Source organism: Vitis vinifera, chromosome 13 (assembly GCF_030704535.1).
Source record: "Vitis vinifera cultivar Pinot Noir 40024 chromosome 13, ASM3070453v1".
Lineage (NCBI taxonomy): Eukaryota > Viridiplantae > Streptophyta > Magnoliopsida > Vitales > Vitaceae > Vitis > Vitis vinifera.
In genome coordinates this window covers 19,821,949-19,839,475 of record NC_081817.1, presented here as the reverse complement: position 1 = coordinate 19,839,475, position 17,527 = coordinate 19,821,949, and positions in this window count along the sequence as shown.

The window sequence follows — 17,527 nt, the reverse complement described above, 5'->3', positions numbered from 1 at the left end:
TGGCTTCAACTTAGGATAGCCAAATAATTCTAATGCCTCTTGATTTAGTACATCCATGTTTGCTTGTTCCTTCAAGTGTTTGTGCGCAAATTTTAATGATCTAAACATCTTTCCTCCATAAGGTTCATAGAAAAACTGCACAATCAAATTAATCTATGCATTTTAATTTGTCAAAGGAATGAAAGCAGTCAACAGTTAAATTGGTAAAAACAGTGTGTAGAGTATTGAATAAATTTTAAGCCAAACACATACACTTAGAGCCCATTAGTTTGAGAATGACTTTAGAAGGATTAGAAGCATTTCCTAATGTTTTTTTTACCCAATAGGATGGATTTTTAGACATTAAATCCCATTAATTGAACTTGCATAATTTTCTACTTTTCAAGTCTTTGAAAATCCTAGAATAAGCATACAATTTTAAAGAAATTGAGCATGGTCACCACGACTACTACTTTTTTAAGTTAAATTTTAGAAATCCAAAAGTTTGCATGTATAAGGTGAGAAGATGGAAATTAAGTCTATAATGCCTTATAGTGCAATAATTGCAATCTTCTAGTTAAAGAAACTTTCATACTTTTTTTAGACCTCTAAAGTCTGCATGTATAGGATTTGTGCATAACACACTAGTTTATCATTGTCTCCCTACTTGGTAAAATTTGTAAGTACTAGTTCAAAGAAACTTAAAAATATTTTATCTTGTGCTAAAGAGAAAACCCTTCTTAAACTACTATAATAAAACCTAAGGATGGGTTGTTTATTGGGAAAATTGAGTAAAGATAAATTGTTAAAGAAGAATGATGAATAAATAAGAGTCTAAGTATCACTTTACCACTCAAATGAACTAAAAAAAAAAAATCACTCATATGTGCATTTAAATGGTAATAACTAGAAAATTTCAAAATCATCATTGCTTATTTAGCCTACAAGTTCCCCAAAATTACTCTTATTGTTATTTTGCTTATAGACATATATAATTTTTTTTGTATAAGTTTCAATCTTAATAACTTTTTTTTTTTAAAGTAAATTTCCTTTTTCAAATTTCTTTTTTACCTCCAATAATTTACCACAAAATTTCAACTTTTTTTTCCGTTAGTTTTCATTTGCTTTGAGTGCTTTTTTATGAAGTTTGTTTTATATTATATATATAAGATTTTTTTTATTAAGAAGTTATATCCTACAACTCATTTCTTTTCTAAACATCAACTCCAATTTCTTTCTTCCTATGCAAGAAGGAAGCAAATATGATCATCATCTTTGTAATAGAAGTCATCATCTCTAAAGAAAAATAACTTCATATTTTGAATGCACTATCATTAGTAGATATATACAAACAATAATTTGTAGAGGTACTAGTTGTTATTATTTAATAATAAATACATATCAACAAAAATTAGCACTTATATTAGTCATTGTTCTTTCCCATACTATCCATATATTTTTTTTCTTTTTGGTACTAGCCAATATTATTTCACTTACTTCAATAGTGGATACATATTAACAATGGTCAGTATACAAGTCAACCATTATTCTTTAATATATTATATTAAGACATTTCATGTACTATCCAAATTTCATTTACGCACTACCAATAGTAGGAGTCAAAGCTTACTAAACACTGAAGATCAAAATGATGATTATGGACTTTAGAAGGTTTATATATGAAATGGAGCCAAAAACATAGTGTGAGTGTTTTCTCAAAATGGTGATCATGAGTTTGTTTTCTATGATTTTACTTTTTATTCAAATAAATAACCCTAAAGCAATAAAGGAATTCCCCTTAAATTCCAACTTGTGTTTGTAAAATATATATATATATATATATATATTATAAAACACTTGTTTTTTTTGGAACTTTCAATAACCATTTTACTTGAGAAAATATTTTTCAATTAACCAATCACTAGAAAATAAAGTCCATCTAATCAACATCTCATCATAACCTATTGATATTTTGAAAAAAAAAAAAGATGAGATTTTGTTAAAAGAAATTCGAAAAAAAAAATGGAGAAAAATTATAAATTTTTTATAGAACCAATTCTTCTCAAGACAACTAAAAAAAAATATTAATGAAAATTTTTATTATCAACTTGAGAAAAAAAAAGAGTTAATATTTTGTTTACAAATAAAAAGTAAAGAGAAAAAATTTTGAAATTTTGAAATTTCATTAAAACTAGTTTAAAAAAAAGTTACCTAGAAAGAAAAACCAAACAAAAAAATATATGGTCTAAATTTGAGAAAAAAAAATATTGAAATTTATGCTAAAATGATTATGTGGAGTTTTTAAGAAAAAAAAAAAGAGCAATAAAAGTAACTTAGTGGACTTTTGGACAAAATGAACTATATAAGTAATTTGATATTTTCCTAAAGTCATTATTTGAATGCTTGTTGGAGGGATTACTTTTTCATTATCTACTTGGATGGTAAAGATTTATTTTTCTCTTAACAATATACCATTATATAATTCTTCCTTTGTTGTATAAATCAAAGAACAATCTTGTAAAACATATCAAAACATACTATTAAGCCTTGTAAGGTTGATATATGGTTATTAACCAATATTATCTAAGCTTAGATTGTGTGTTTTTTTTTTTACTTAATTCTAAATAGAACTTAAGACTAAATAGTGCTTAATAGTGTGAAGTATTAAGTTGTGTTTTTTTAATATTTTATTTTTATTAAGTACTAAAAAGTAAAGAAAAATCAATATGTTACTTTTACTATATAGAAAAAGCTAAATATTTTGATTTTTTTTTTATTTAGTAAAAAAAATCTAAGAAATAAGTAAAAAGTTAATAAATAAATAAATGATATGAAATTTGAAAGCAACTTGTTTTCATCAAAAAGTTAAAAAAAACAAATAACACCTTAGTTAGATTCCCAACCTTCAATAATATTGGTCTAAGGTAAGGGTTTCTTTCATAAAAAATGATAGAATCAAATAATGGGAATAATAAAATTGACTAATGGTGATTTTATTCATAAAACTTCTCTAAGAATGAAACTATAGTAAGAAAAGGTAAATGTAATTATGACTGAATAAATGAAAAATACTTATAACTAAGAAATGTTTGAAGTGGTCTTGATTTTTGTATTCCATGTTTTTTATTTTTCATGATGGTAAATGCTATAGTTTGTTTACTTGAAAATATCTATCAATAATCAAAACTTAATAAATCTTTACGTATCTAAAAATCACTAACTTAATAAATCAAATTACAAAATAATATCAAGTAGAAAGGACTTCAATAATAAGAGAATATATAAAGAGAAAATCAAGTAAAAATTAACACTTAGAAAACTAGTAAAATTATAAAAAAGAACTAAGAAACATACCTGTAAAATAACAAAACAAAAAAATGTTATGTTAATCCTAAAGTCTTATTCTTCTTAAAATATCATATTATAGTGAAAAATTTAGGAATAAATGACACCATTTTAAATATATTTTAGATCCATATAAACCCTTAAAAGAATTAGATGAACATAATAAGTTAAGCATTGAAAATACTTGTCATATCTTTTCGTGTATTTGGGAAAAGATCTATATCTTTGTTCTATGATCCAATTAGTCGGTATATTGAAAGATATTGGATCTAATCTAATAATAATTGGGGCTTGTATTGGGGTTGAAGTTGGATTCCTTGATTGTAAGGGAATCACCATTTAGTGGTTGCAATGGAATATCGGATTCCATTTCCTTCTTCACAATAGTACTATTAGTGTTCATTTTTGATACGTTCACTTTCCTGATGTATAGAGAGGGCAAAGTTATCGAGGTGGTAGAGGTAGAGAAGGTAACAAATATATATCTAAAATGTATACCTAACATACCCAATTTTGTGCACATAGTATTAGGCACACAGTCTTGCGCACTGGTTTTGCACTCAAATAAAAGAACATTGACCCATTTTAGTTATATTTAAAGGATTAAACTATTATACAATTTAGGGTAAATTAAATCATACTCAAGGCCTTAATTGATGACATTATATCTCTTAAACTAAAAAGGAAAAAATATTTATATAAAAAAACCCAGATTTATGAAAATATACAAATTGACTTATACTTATTGATTTTTCTCTTTAATTGGTTATATTTTTTAAATTTTATTTCTTTCTTTTTATCAATTGCTCCTTAGTCTCAATCATTCAAACCTATCCAAATCTTTCCTATTTTATTTCAATACTCTCTTTCATTTTCTTAATCCCACATTTTAATTTCCATAAAGTTCATTATAAATCATTCAATTTCACTTATTGTTTTTCTTCAAACTTTTCTTCTAATCCTTCATATTCACTATTTTTCAATGTTTCAAATTCGTGTTTTTTCAATATCTAACATTCCTTCCTTTCAAATATTTCATACCCCGGTTTTAAAATTTAAAACAATTGATATGTACTAAAACAAGGTCTTTCTATATAATTAAAATAGATAAAAATAAAAATTAAGATTTGTGAATTTAAATCTTTCTAGACTTTAGAAGGTGGTGGAATTTTACTAGTATATTATTTTCCAATAATCCCTTATAGTTATTTAAGGGATTAAACCATTAAGGGGTAAGTCTATTAATTTGTAGTAAAAAATCTCTCTTAATATCCTCTAATTCTTTTATTTTTTAAAATAAAAATAGATATGTGAACTTACTAAATATACAATGTCCCACCTTTATATACCCAAACTAATTCCTATTTATAATTTTTTTTCTTTTCCTTACCTTCTTTGTCTTCCAAATTTATCATATTTTTCTCTTTATCTACATATTTAATTGAAAAGGCAAAGGAAGAAAAAGGAGGGAAGAGAAGCAACAATTTTGATGTAGTGAAAATATAATATAGAACCATAGTTATTGAGGAATGATTGGCAATAAGTAAACAATAAAAATATTATGATCAACAATCTTCCATATGTTTTTATAAATATTATAGAATACTTTTTTTCCTTTCTTGTTTAGAAATTAAATCTAAGATTTTTTTTTTTTTTTAGGATAAAATATTTAAAAACTTGGCCATTTGATTTACCCTCTTTTTATTATTATCTTTTGAATGGAGATGAGGTTAATATATCATATATTAATAGCATTGAATTGTTTTAATTAGGTACAATATTAGTTACTAAAGTGAAAGAGGATAAAAATTTCTTGAAAATTGAAAAAAAAAAAAAAGAAGAAGAAACAAATGTTCATAAGCAAATATTTAAGGTTTTTTGGTCCAACCATAAATTTATTTATTTATTTTGGGAAGGGGGGGAGGGGGTTAAATTTTCATGGTATTCATCATTTTTATCATATTTATTTTAAACAATAGTTGTATGTAATACATGAAAAGAAAATGAAAATTGTTAGAAGGGTCTAATAAAGATGAACTTATTTTATTTCACTTAATTGCATAGAAAAAAATAATATTTATTTATCTTCTCTAATATGTCATATGCTTCCAATCTATCAAAAAAATAGATGTAAATATACTTTATATTAGAATTGCAATGATATGCATGTCATGGTTTAGTAAAAGATTTTCTAAGTCATGTTTTTCTCCATTGATTTAGATTCAAAGTTAGGTCTTATCATAACTTATTATGTTAGTCTCATTAATTCATATTCAATGAAAACCAAACAAAATAAAATACAAAAAATGTTCTTGATTCCTTAAATAAAAGTGATAATCCAATAATAGATAATTTGGTTGAAAATAAGTTATCTATAAGATTTTTTGTAAACTTGTTCCATGTTTTGACTAATACCCTTATTTTTTTAAATTAACTAGTTAAAATTATTATTATTATTATTATTATTTTAATTAAAATTATGTCCATAATCACTTATGTTTATTTGATTGCCTACTATACTAGTTTCTAATTTGTTAATTGGTTTTTGTGTGTGTCTTTATTACACGGAGTAATAGATGTAAACATAATTAGATTAGTTTTAGAGAACTTAGAGCATTTGAGAGAAAAAGAGAGATCATATTGTTTAATCTTGTTATGGATTTAAAAGATCGGAAGGAGAAAATAATCTTTCATCTTTAATTTGAAAAGTTTCACATAAATAAATCTTTAAAAGAAAATTAGTAACTTTTCTTATGGTTCTTTCCAAATCATAAGAAGATAATTTTCGTTTCACATAAGACACTTACCTATCATTAATCAAAATATCTATTTCAACTTTTAGATCAATTTGATAGGTAAAGAAAAAGAAAGACTTGTATTTCTTTGTTGGTGTGTGTTTGTACGTGTAATGTGGAAAGAATATATATGCGAGTGTGTGCGTGTGTTGGTTTGTGTGTGTGTGTGTGTGTATATATCATAAATGTTTAGCTTAGTGAAAACTTATTTTGTCTCTCAACATCAGGCCAACACTTCGTTCTAACTCAATAACATAGTGTGTTTCTTTTTTTTAAGAAAAAAAAAAGTTAAAAGGAAGGCAAACAAATGCCCACTATGAACTTCATAGTAGACTTCACTTTTTTTTTTTGTCTTTATCTTTTTCTCCTCCTTTTGAGCCTAAATTAGCTCATTCTCTCTCTATCTATCTCCTTCCTCTTTGTCTTTCGAAATTTCAATTTGTTGGAAAATTTTACTTTTCAAAATTTTTTTTTATAAAGACAATCTTATTTTGGCAACTGCAAGGGGAAAAAATATAATCACAAAAGATTGAAATGGATAATTGGAATTTAAAATATTAGGTTTGTTTTTTTGTCATTCCATGCTTTGATAGAAATCAAAACCCCTCATATTCAAAATTTTGTTGATTATGCGTGCACGTATTTAATACAATCTTTAGTAATTTCATAGAAGTTCAATTTCCTATAAATGAAAAAGATGAATAATGATTGAAATGCTTAGACCATGAAGTCTTAATGATTTGGCAGTCAAAGTTTTAGTGAATCCTAAGTCGAAGTATCTAGTATAACTTTTTTCTTAAATACAATTATGTACTAATTATTTCTACGTAATTACAAAAATTTTACTAATTAATGACTAAATAGTAATCAAATTTATAAATGCTTGAGCTTATTAGATAGGAAGATAGACTTGAACTTGATGGCAACATAGTGCGTTAATTCTAGAGATAAAGATTCCATTTTTTTTAAACTTGTTTTAGCATCTAATAAGAGAAAAATGAACCTTTACACCCTTATTGGATTTCACATATTGGAATTTATATTTTGCATGTTTGACACATGGATAATGATTATGGAAGTATACTAATAAGCTTATTGATTAATACTTTTAGGCCTTTCAAGCTTCATTTAGAAAAAATTATAAGAAATCTATATCAAATTTTAACATATTATCTTTCTGAGGACTTTCAAAGTCATTGAAGACATTAAAACAAAGGTTTGAAGTATAATATGAGTTATTAATATTTGTAGGAACTTTTTTAGAGACTTTATATTCATCCTAATTTGTGTAAAACATTGATAAACTACTTTCCAAAATTTGATCATCAATAAATCCATCCCAAACTAGAGATATAATATTGTCTTATTGAAGTCTTTGAAGTGATCTCTCACATCTAATCAAATCCGTAAAGAACTTGACAAAGTTGAGTAGGAACATTGAATTAAGCAACCTTACTATAACCACCTTTTAGGTTGGTAAATAGACTTAAAGACCATTGATTGGTTTTGAGATATCACATTATAGTATAGTAAATATAGACCTAAAGGTCATTGATTGGTCCACCCTAGTACTTAGAAAGTAGTTAATCTATACGCTAGTTCTTAATGCATTTGAAAGAATCTAACACAGTTTTTTATCTTATGTTTGATTCTTTACTTAGGAGATACAAAATACATGTGAATAATTAATGTATATTTTATCATATAAATTTGTTCAATATGATAAAGCTTATTTGAACTATGATTTTGAAGCATGTGAAAAGATACACTTCATTTGATCTTTTTATTGTGTCAAGTTGCTTTACAACTATTGCTTCTATCTTGTCATTAATTATTTAGGAAATTTATATTTGTTAATTTTTTTTTTCAAAATCATTCTTTTTATCTTCTCTATTGCATAACCTAAGAAATTAGAGGGTGTTTGATAAAAGCTAATATTTTATTACTTAATGATTTAAATTGACTTTAAGTTAAATTGTTTTTTAGTTGTTGACTTAAAATCTATCACTTATTTTTTACTTTAAGTATCAAGGTTGTTTAGTGAAGTTAACTTAAATTTTATTATAAATCATCAAATTGACATATTTACCCTCGTTAATTTTAACAAATATTTATATTCATTAATCTTGAGCAGTAATTTATTTGTTAAACATTCGTATTTGAAGTATTGTAGAAACATGACATAACTACAAAATATTTACTATAAAAGATGAATTGTGATTATAAAGTCATAGTTGTGCAATATACTCTCACTAAAATATGGATAAATGAGGTAAAAGATATTTATGATTAAGAATAAGTTAACTATTTTGTCTTAATACTTGAAAGTTATTCTTGACTTTAAGTTATCATATTAAGTTATTTTAGAAAAAACCAAAAAAAAAATTCAATAGTTGAGCATGTAAAATGCAACCACCCTTAAAGAAAAAAAAATGAAGTAATTAATCCTAACTTTTTATTTAGGAAAATGGTTAAGTAGAGAATTCTAAAGACCAACATTTTTTTTCCTTTCTTATTTGGTGGGAACTAGAGTTCTTTTAGATTTCTAAAATAACAACTCCAATATTAGTTATTTCATGATAATATGCAAGCCTTTGGATATGACATGTTTGATGAAGACATTATGAATCCCTTTACTTCTCATTCGAGTTGAAATAGGATTAGTACATGTCAATCTACCTCAATGAGCCTTTAATTCTAGTCGCTAAATTAGGAACCAAGTCTTAAAGTACTTGATAGTGTTGAAGCCACTTCTACTGTCAAAGTCCACCAAATCCAATTCCACTTCCCTTAAGCTCTACTCCTAACTCAAACAATCTTATAAGCATCAACGCATTGTGTCAAAGGTGATACCTTCAAGAAGTTACAGGAGATCAACCAATTGTAACTATTTTCAAGGAAATCATACATGTTTTTCTCTAATAAAAATACATAGGATCACCTTTATCGAAAAGTAAGGTAGTAAGACTCTCTCAACATCCACTAAGAGAGATCATCCCTAGTTCTGGCCTATGAAAATTTCACCCAAAAGTATGTTATGTGCTTATCTTTCTAGCACACTTTTGAGTAATTGGAGGGCAACTTACATCCTTCGTGTGCAACATATATGGGGACACTAATAAAGACTTGTTGATTCTTTAAGGGACATATTTGTACATGTTCTCTTGACTTTGGGATTCATTTGGATGTTTGGTGAATCAAATTAATGACTTAATATGACTTGATGACTTAATTTAAGTCAATAAGTAGATTTTTAGGATATTATATCATTTTTCTAAAAAAAAAAAAAGAAAAAAAAAGGAGCTATTAATTTGTACCAAAAAATCTCTCTTCACAACCTTTAACTCTTTTGTTATTTTAAACAAAAACAAGAACTTAACTTACTAAAATACACTCATCTATCACATTCATCCAACCTAACCCAAGTCGTACTCATAACCTATTTTCACTCATTCACTTACACTTCATCTTCTTTTTCTTTTATTTTTGTAACATCCCATATTTTTAGGTAGGAAATTTTTTTAGTTTTTAATTGAAAATTTGTTAACGCAATAGAAAAAAAAAACTTACAAATAGAATATTTGAAAAGTACTACTAAATTAAAAATAATTAATGAAGTAAAAAAATTATAAATTAGCACCATCAATTTACCAATGATGACTAGTAAATAACAAGAATAACTTATATATATATATATATATATATATATATATATATATATATAAAATGGTCCAGTTGTTGGAGTGCTTGCTTTATATATCTATCTATATAACTATCTATCCATCTATCTATCTATATCTATATCTATATCTATATCTATATCTATATATATATTAAGGGGAAAGCAAGGGAATAGTGAGCTGACTTTGGTCTAGGGTTACTAACCCTTCCAAAGTGCTTTGTTTAAGCCATATTTTTACCCTATTTCCTTGCAAAACTCATACAAATTGATAAGACACCCTAAAACAAGATAACTTGAGTACTTTTATGGGTGAAATGTCATGAGTTTGTATGATTTAACTATAATAATAATGAGTAATTTTGTTCTAATCATAGCTCCCAACCAATGTGTTGCTAGTCCCTAGCAATGAAAGTGATGGAACTAAATCTAAATGTGAAATAATGAGAAAACATGCTTCAATTTATAAGAGTTAGCAAACCATATCAACTCATACTATTTAACAAGAGAGAATGAAATCATACCAAGTAGTAGAAATGAATCCAAAAGTATTACTGAAGCTCTCAATTCTTAGTTTCTTTCATAACATTTCAAAACTATCATTTGGTACTAATTTTGCTAACTTCCAATTCTATGTATTAGATTTAACAACCCCTACTAGTTCATTGCTACCCTCTCATCTCTATGGCTAAGAATACATTCTTTCATCTTTTCTTATTTTCTCAAGCGTTCCTTGCCACTCAAGCACCTCATGGGTTAGTTGGCTTGAGTGGTCAAGCTATTTCTATCGAGAATTTTTCATGCTAATTCAATTGAGAATTCTTCCAAAACCAAAACTCTTCAGCTTAGTGGCCTATAAATTCCTCATTATAACCCATTAAGGGTAAGAGATTGGCAAGATATCTCATATAATTTGAGAGGGTTTCATTGAGGAGAAAGCCTAAAGTGTCATACCATTCCTGATTTCTTATTCAAAGAATTCAAGTGTTGAATCTTGGGTTGAAAACCTTCATCCCGTCAGTGAGGCTAAAGTGATCCACTAGAGCAATCAAAGGTTGTTGCGTTGCGGACATGAATCAAATTGTAGGTACTGGAGAGTAAGTTTTTAGGGTAAAACGGATAAGTAAATATGTGTAATTTTATTTCATATAATGGATTTAGATTAGTAGGTCTTACACCTCGTGATTTTTTATCTCCACAGTTAGTGTGAGGGTTTTCCACATAAAAATCTCGTGCCCATTACATACCTTTTAATTTTATTATTATATCTTTGGATGCTTGATTATCATTGTTATCGCTAATATCTTGTAGGTTATCCCTAGGAGATAAAAATCATAATTTTATACTTAAAGATCTCCAAATATTATCCATTTGGTTATACAGGGTATCCCTATTATCTCTCAGGATAAACAAATTTGGGGATAATACATACAAACTTTTATTTTAAATTTAAAATCACCCATTCATCCCTTCTTCCCCTCTGAGTGTTCCCTATTGGACTTTCGGTTTTCCATCCAAGAGGATTACACAGATTATCATCAGAAGGTGCTTGTTGTTACAAATGCCAAGTTTTTTATGAAGACTATATGATAAGGAATGGGGCAAGAAATGATATAGATTATAATATACTATAATATAGTCTCACATTGCACAAGATACTATGAATTTAGAGGTTTAGAGATATATCATTCCTATAACTTCTAGTACACCAATACCTTATCATAGTGATAGGTTTGTGTCCCACGAATTATGATGATGCAATAAGCGATGTTGGTACTCATTTATGACAAGGAGTTATAAAAGATAGTAAAATCCATGTATTCTAACATAGTCCGGGTTTTTGTAGAAGCACCTGAAGGGATAAAACTCATAAATGTAGGTTGGTCTACAAGAAGAACAAAGGAATAAATGAAAAGTTTGAGTTTTATGTGGTTAGGCTATAGTTATAGGTTATAGTTTGAAACTTTGTTTCAACTATGGAAAACCTTTTCAACAGTAGTCATACTCAAATCCATTGATGTGCTCCTATCCATTACGGTACATCTCATTTATGAGATACAGTAACCAAACATTTTCATAGCAAAAGGCCTTGTGTGTACAAGAAGGTGTAAGGAAGCATGGTAGTGCTCTTAGATCTTGTAAGTGGATAACAATCTACTCATTTTGAATGAGGTAGGGATATTGTCATCAGTCATGATTTGTTTGTCTACTCAGTTCTAGATGAAAATCTAGAAGGGGTGCAATATATCCTTAGGTTTAAGTTCCTTTGGGACTTCAAGAATAGAAAAATTATGCTATATCACCTACGTTGATGAGCATTTGGTTAAGTGCATGATGTAGAACTCTAAGAAAGGTTTGCTACCCTTTAAATTTGGAGTTGTCTTTCTTAGGATCAATGTCCTTGGACATTTGAGGAGAGAAATTGCATTAAGGTTATGCATTTGCAATGGGTAGCCTTATGTATGCGATACTATGTGATAGATCAGATATTTGCTTTGTTGCAGGAATAGTGAGTAGATATTAGTCCAATCCAAGATTGGAGATTTGGGTGGATGTTAAGCATATACTCAAGTATGTTAGTAAAATGAGGGAACATATGCTTGTGAGTCTTTACATTGAGTTGGTACTCCTTAGGTACTAAGAATTAGACTTTCAATCTAATGAGGACTCTCATGAGATTACCTTTGGGTATATGTACACTCTAAATGGTTTTTGTTGCTTATGAAGCAATAAAGGAAGCTTTTTTAGCAGCAATTGTTTTGTTCAAGATGTTGTTATGTGATAACAATGGGGCAGTGGCACAATCGAAAGAACCAAGGTACCACTAGAAGAGAAAAACATATAGAGAGGAAATACTTATTTTGTGAGATAGTTAAGAGTGGTGATGTGACTGTAGAGTAGATTCTTATTGCAATGCCCAATCTACTTTTGGGGCTAATGGGAGTTTGTTGGGATTGAGCCTCTAAAAGCAAGATATGATGTAACAAAGTTAAACTTGACTATTCCATAGTTATTCCTTTTATGCATTGACATTAATTTGATCATTCATCTCATATTACCTTCATTGTATATGACTTGGGTGCATTAGGAGTTGCATAAAGGATACAAATAATGGGTTTCTTGCAAAATGATAAGTTATTCACGGATTTGGGCAATTTGGTAAAGACTATAGTGCACTACCTCCTAATTAGCAGGATGGTTTATCTTGACTATCGAGATAGGTTTCCTTTTGTGAGTGCATTAGTGTGTATGGTAATACGATGAGGCCTATAGTAAATCATGACATATGGCTATCAGATTGTCATGATTCACTAAGCTACTATGTTGTATAGACACTCAACCTTGAGGGAATATTGAGTTTGTGTTGAAATCAACATAAGAGTTTAACCTATAAGTGAGCCCCTAAAGTGACTATATATTCCTACGAATTGGGTCACTATTGATAAAGACTGGTGGCAATAGGTGTTCTCAATAGAGGCACCATGATATTTCATGGGATTAAGATAGTGTGTCTCCTTAAATGATTTAAAGGACATGTGATCATGAAAGGAGAATTTAACATTTGCTCCTTAGAGTTAGAGTATGTCAATTAGTCACATAATAAGTGAGATCTATAACTCAAGGATTGGAGAGATAATCTTAATAGGTGATAGCACTACCTTGCTAGATTACAAACACTAATCCATAGGGAGTCTGAATGTAATGAATAGTAGGTCATAGACCTGAGCTTTGTCTTGTAATTTCATTGGATACTGGAGTGTAATTAACTCTTTTTGGTGGAGTGTTGAGTCAACTTATTCAAGAGAGCTAGTATTTTCTTATGGGTCCCAATGGTCCCCACTCGAGCTCTTATTTCATGGTGGCATACTTTGAGGGTATTTTGGCTCCATAATTCATAAGTGTGCATAAAGGCATTTTAGTAAAAATGCAATGTTGCAATAGATCTTATGAATGATTTTTCTAGAATGGGGTAATTAATTAATTGGAGTCCATTAGGGTTAATCAATTAGGGAGAATTGTGTTTTAGGCCCAGCTGGGCCCAAAAATTAACATTTAGTCCATATAGCATGCATATTTAAGCCCAAAACCCAAACAAAGTATGAAAATTAAGATGAAGGATATTGTCTTTCATTAATCCCTAAAATACTCTTAACCCTTTTAAAGAGTTTGAATTTCAATTTTTTTTTTTTATGTTTTTTTTTTTCCTTTTCTATTCCCTATTAAGTATTACTTATTTCTAACTTTTTTTTTTCTTTTTCTTCCAATCCATATTTCTATTTTATGTCAAATAAAAAACAATAATGTTTTTTTGTTTTTCACTTTTAAAGATATTGAATCTTTTTTATCTTATTATAAGCAATGACAAAAATTTTGGGATTTTTCTTTTAGTTTAATTTTCATTTTTATTTTAAATTTATATTACCCTTTCATTTATATTTTTCTCTTATTTTTAATTATTTTTTATATTTTCTACATTAACCATATTTTAAAATTTTAAAAAATTGACTATCACTTCACTTTATTATATATATATATAAATCCTTTTAGCTTTTTTACTTTTTAATGTTTTTATTTTAAAATTTTTAAAAAGATAAATTTATTGAAAAAAATAACTAAGATATGAAGTTCTAATATTATATTAATAATTTTTCTTATCTAGATAGACTAATGCAAAGTATTTTGACTCACAACAAGAAAATTGTCAATACAATTTTTTTAGTTAAACTTTAAAAATTAAATTTCAAATAAAATATATTATATAAAATTTTATCTAAAAATTATTGAAAGTGGTATTTAATTTTTTTTTTTATTGACTTTCAAACTTATCTAATTTTTTGCTTGAAAGGTAATAGAACATGTTTACAAAAAAAAATAAAAAAAAATTAGTTTTTCATTTTTTAAATAAATGAGTATAAATATATTAAAAGAATTAAAGATAATCTTAGTAAAAAATTTGATAAATATGATTATAATTTTAAATATAAATTCATTTGGATAAAATTTCACCAAAAAAAAAATAGTGGAAAGAAAGAACATTGCTAAAACTACAAGAACAAAATATGCAATTACAAAATTTTGATGATAAAATTTAAAAATAAAATTGAAACAATTCTTGAGTGATAGAATTTGAGTGGAAAAAAAATATTTGAGTGGAAAAAAATGGGAAAGTTTTTCAAAATCACTTGAAATCCTTAACAAAAAGTAGTCTTGTACACCCTTAATAAATTTGTCTTGTACAATTAGTGTAATACCCTTGTACAATAACTCAAATTTCATACATCATCTCATGAATATCCAAAAATAGGTCGGTTAACCATGTTTGCATTGGTTTGGTTTTAAAAAAGAAGAAAAATTGTTGTATAATTTTGTTTTACAATCATCATAAATGAGGTACCTATTCAAATGACCATATACAAGTTAGATAAAGTGCATGAGATGAATGTATGTTTAACCAATGTGTGTAAGGAATGTCATTTATCCTCAGTTAGGAGAAATAAACAAATAAGTTTTTCAGAATCACTTAAAATCTTTCACAAATAATAGTCTTGTACACCCTTGTACAGTTAGTATATTTGTCATGTACACTTAATGTAAATACCTTGTACAGTGACTCAAATTCCATATACCCCCTACTCAATGTGTAACCATAGGTAGGTTAACCATGTTTTCATTTGTTTGTTTCAAAAAATAGTGGAAGATGGAAAAACAAAATTTTCTCTCAAACATCATTAGTGGGATAAATATTCGAATTATCATGTACAAGTTAAATAAAGTGCATAAGATGAGTGTGTAATAGAGGAATGTGTACCTTAAGAGTGTGCAATCCTTAAATGACAAGACAAAAAAAAAAAAGTTTTCCAAAATTGATTAAAATCTTTCACAAAGGATAGCCTTGTATACCCCTTGTAAAGTTAGAACTTTTGTCTTGTACAGTTAGAACATTTGTCTTGTCCAATTGAACATTTACCTTGTACAGTTAGTATAACACCCTTGTACAATGGTGCAAATTTCATCCATATGCATACATTATGTGTCACATATGATGTGTGAACCATATTTTCAATGGTTTGATTTAAAAAATGATATAAAACGTAAAAACAAAATTTTTCTCTAAACATCATTATTAAGGTAAGTATTTGAATTGTTATATGCGAGTTAAATAAAGTACATGAAATAAAAGAATTTGTGGTAGGAGAACGTATAATCTTTAGATGACAAGAAAAAAAAAAAGTTGTTCAAAATGTACAGTTTTGTACACCCCTTGTACAATTAGTGTACTAGCCTTGTATAATGGTATAAATTTCATATATATATATGTATAAATTATATCCACATGAGTGTGTAAACTATGTTCCCAATAGTTTGACATTTAAAATAATTAAAACAAATAAAACATTATTTTATTTTATTTTCAATACAAAATGTAATTAAAAATAAGACAAAGAAATTACTTAAAAACTATTATTTAAGCCAAATTTATTCATTTATTTATTTCCTTTTATTTTTGGAAATAAAGAAAAAAGAATAAAAAAATTTATTTAACCATAAGAAATATGAATATAAGATCACTTAGAAAATACCAAATTTATTTATTTATTTCATTTTATTTTTGGAATTAAAGAAAAAAATTTATTTAACCATAAAAAATATTGATATAAGATATGTTAAAAAATATAAATAACCCCAAATTTATTTGCTTATTTCATTTTATTTATTTAAATTAGAAAGTAATTTATTTTAATAGATTAAAATGTGCACAATTGATTTATTACTTTGTTAATTATGGATATATTAAAATTTTCTATTAGACAAAAAATAAATAAAGAAAATAAAATTAAAAAGAGTAATAAATATATAATTTAGTTATTTAATTATTTTTCATGTAAAAGATAGTCCCACAAAAAATACATAATCGATCAATTTCTTTGTTTAATTGTAAACATACTATATTTTTTTTATTAAAATAACTAATGGAAAAAAATAAAAATGGATAATCAATGAATGAAATTTAATTCTTTTTATTATTTTCATATAAAAAATAGTACTAAACAAGGTTTTCAATTTTTATTTTTAAAAATAGTCTATTTTTTAATTAAATGTTTTTTCAAAAAGAAGATATAAAAAATATAAATCATATTACCATTTTTTTAGAAAGTATTTTCTAAAATAGTTTTTGAACATAATTTTTCTTTATTTATAATTTAAAATAGAAAATATTGCTGATTTTTAATTATTTATATAAAAAAAATTAAAAAAATGAAAAATTCAAATTGTTAAAATAGAATTATTACGGTTGCATGAATAATGGTACAATAAAGACAAAAAAAACTTATGTGAAAGGTCATTGGTTATTTTAGTCCATCACTATTTTATATCTTTAAAAGGTAATATATAGAAATTTGAAGGATATATTGGTCTTTTAACATCATATATCCTTTCTATCAATTATGGAAGTTATATAGACCAAATGTTAATTTTTGGGTCCAGTTGGACCTAAAACACAATTCTCCCAATCAATTAATTGGGACCTACGTGGACTACATTAGGTGACCTAAGTTCAAATTGGGCTTAAGTCACTTAAGCCCATAGGGAAGCTTATATAAACCCCTTTCAAGGGTTAGCGCTTCATTCTTTTTGCTCATATTTTTAAGATTCCAGAGAGAGCAACTCTAACCACCCTTTAGAAAGAGAGAGAAACCCACTCTGCTCTCATGTTGAAAACCATGAA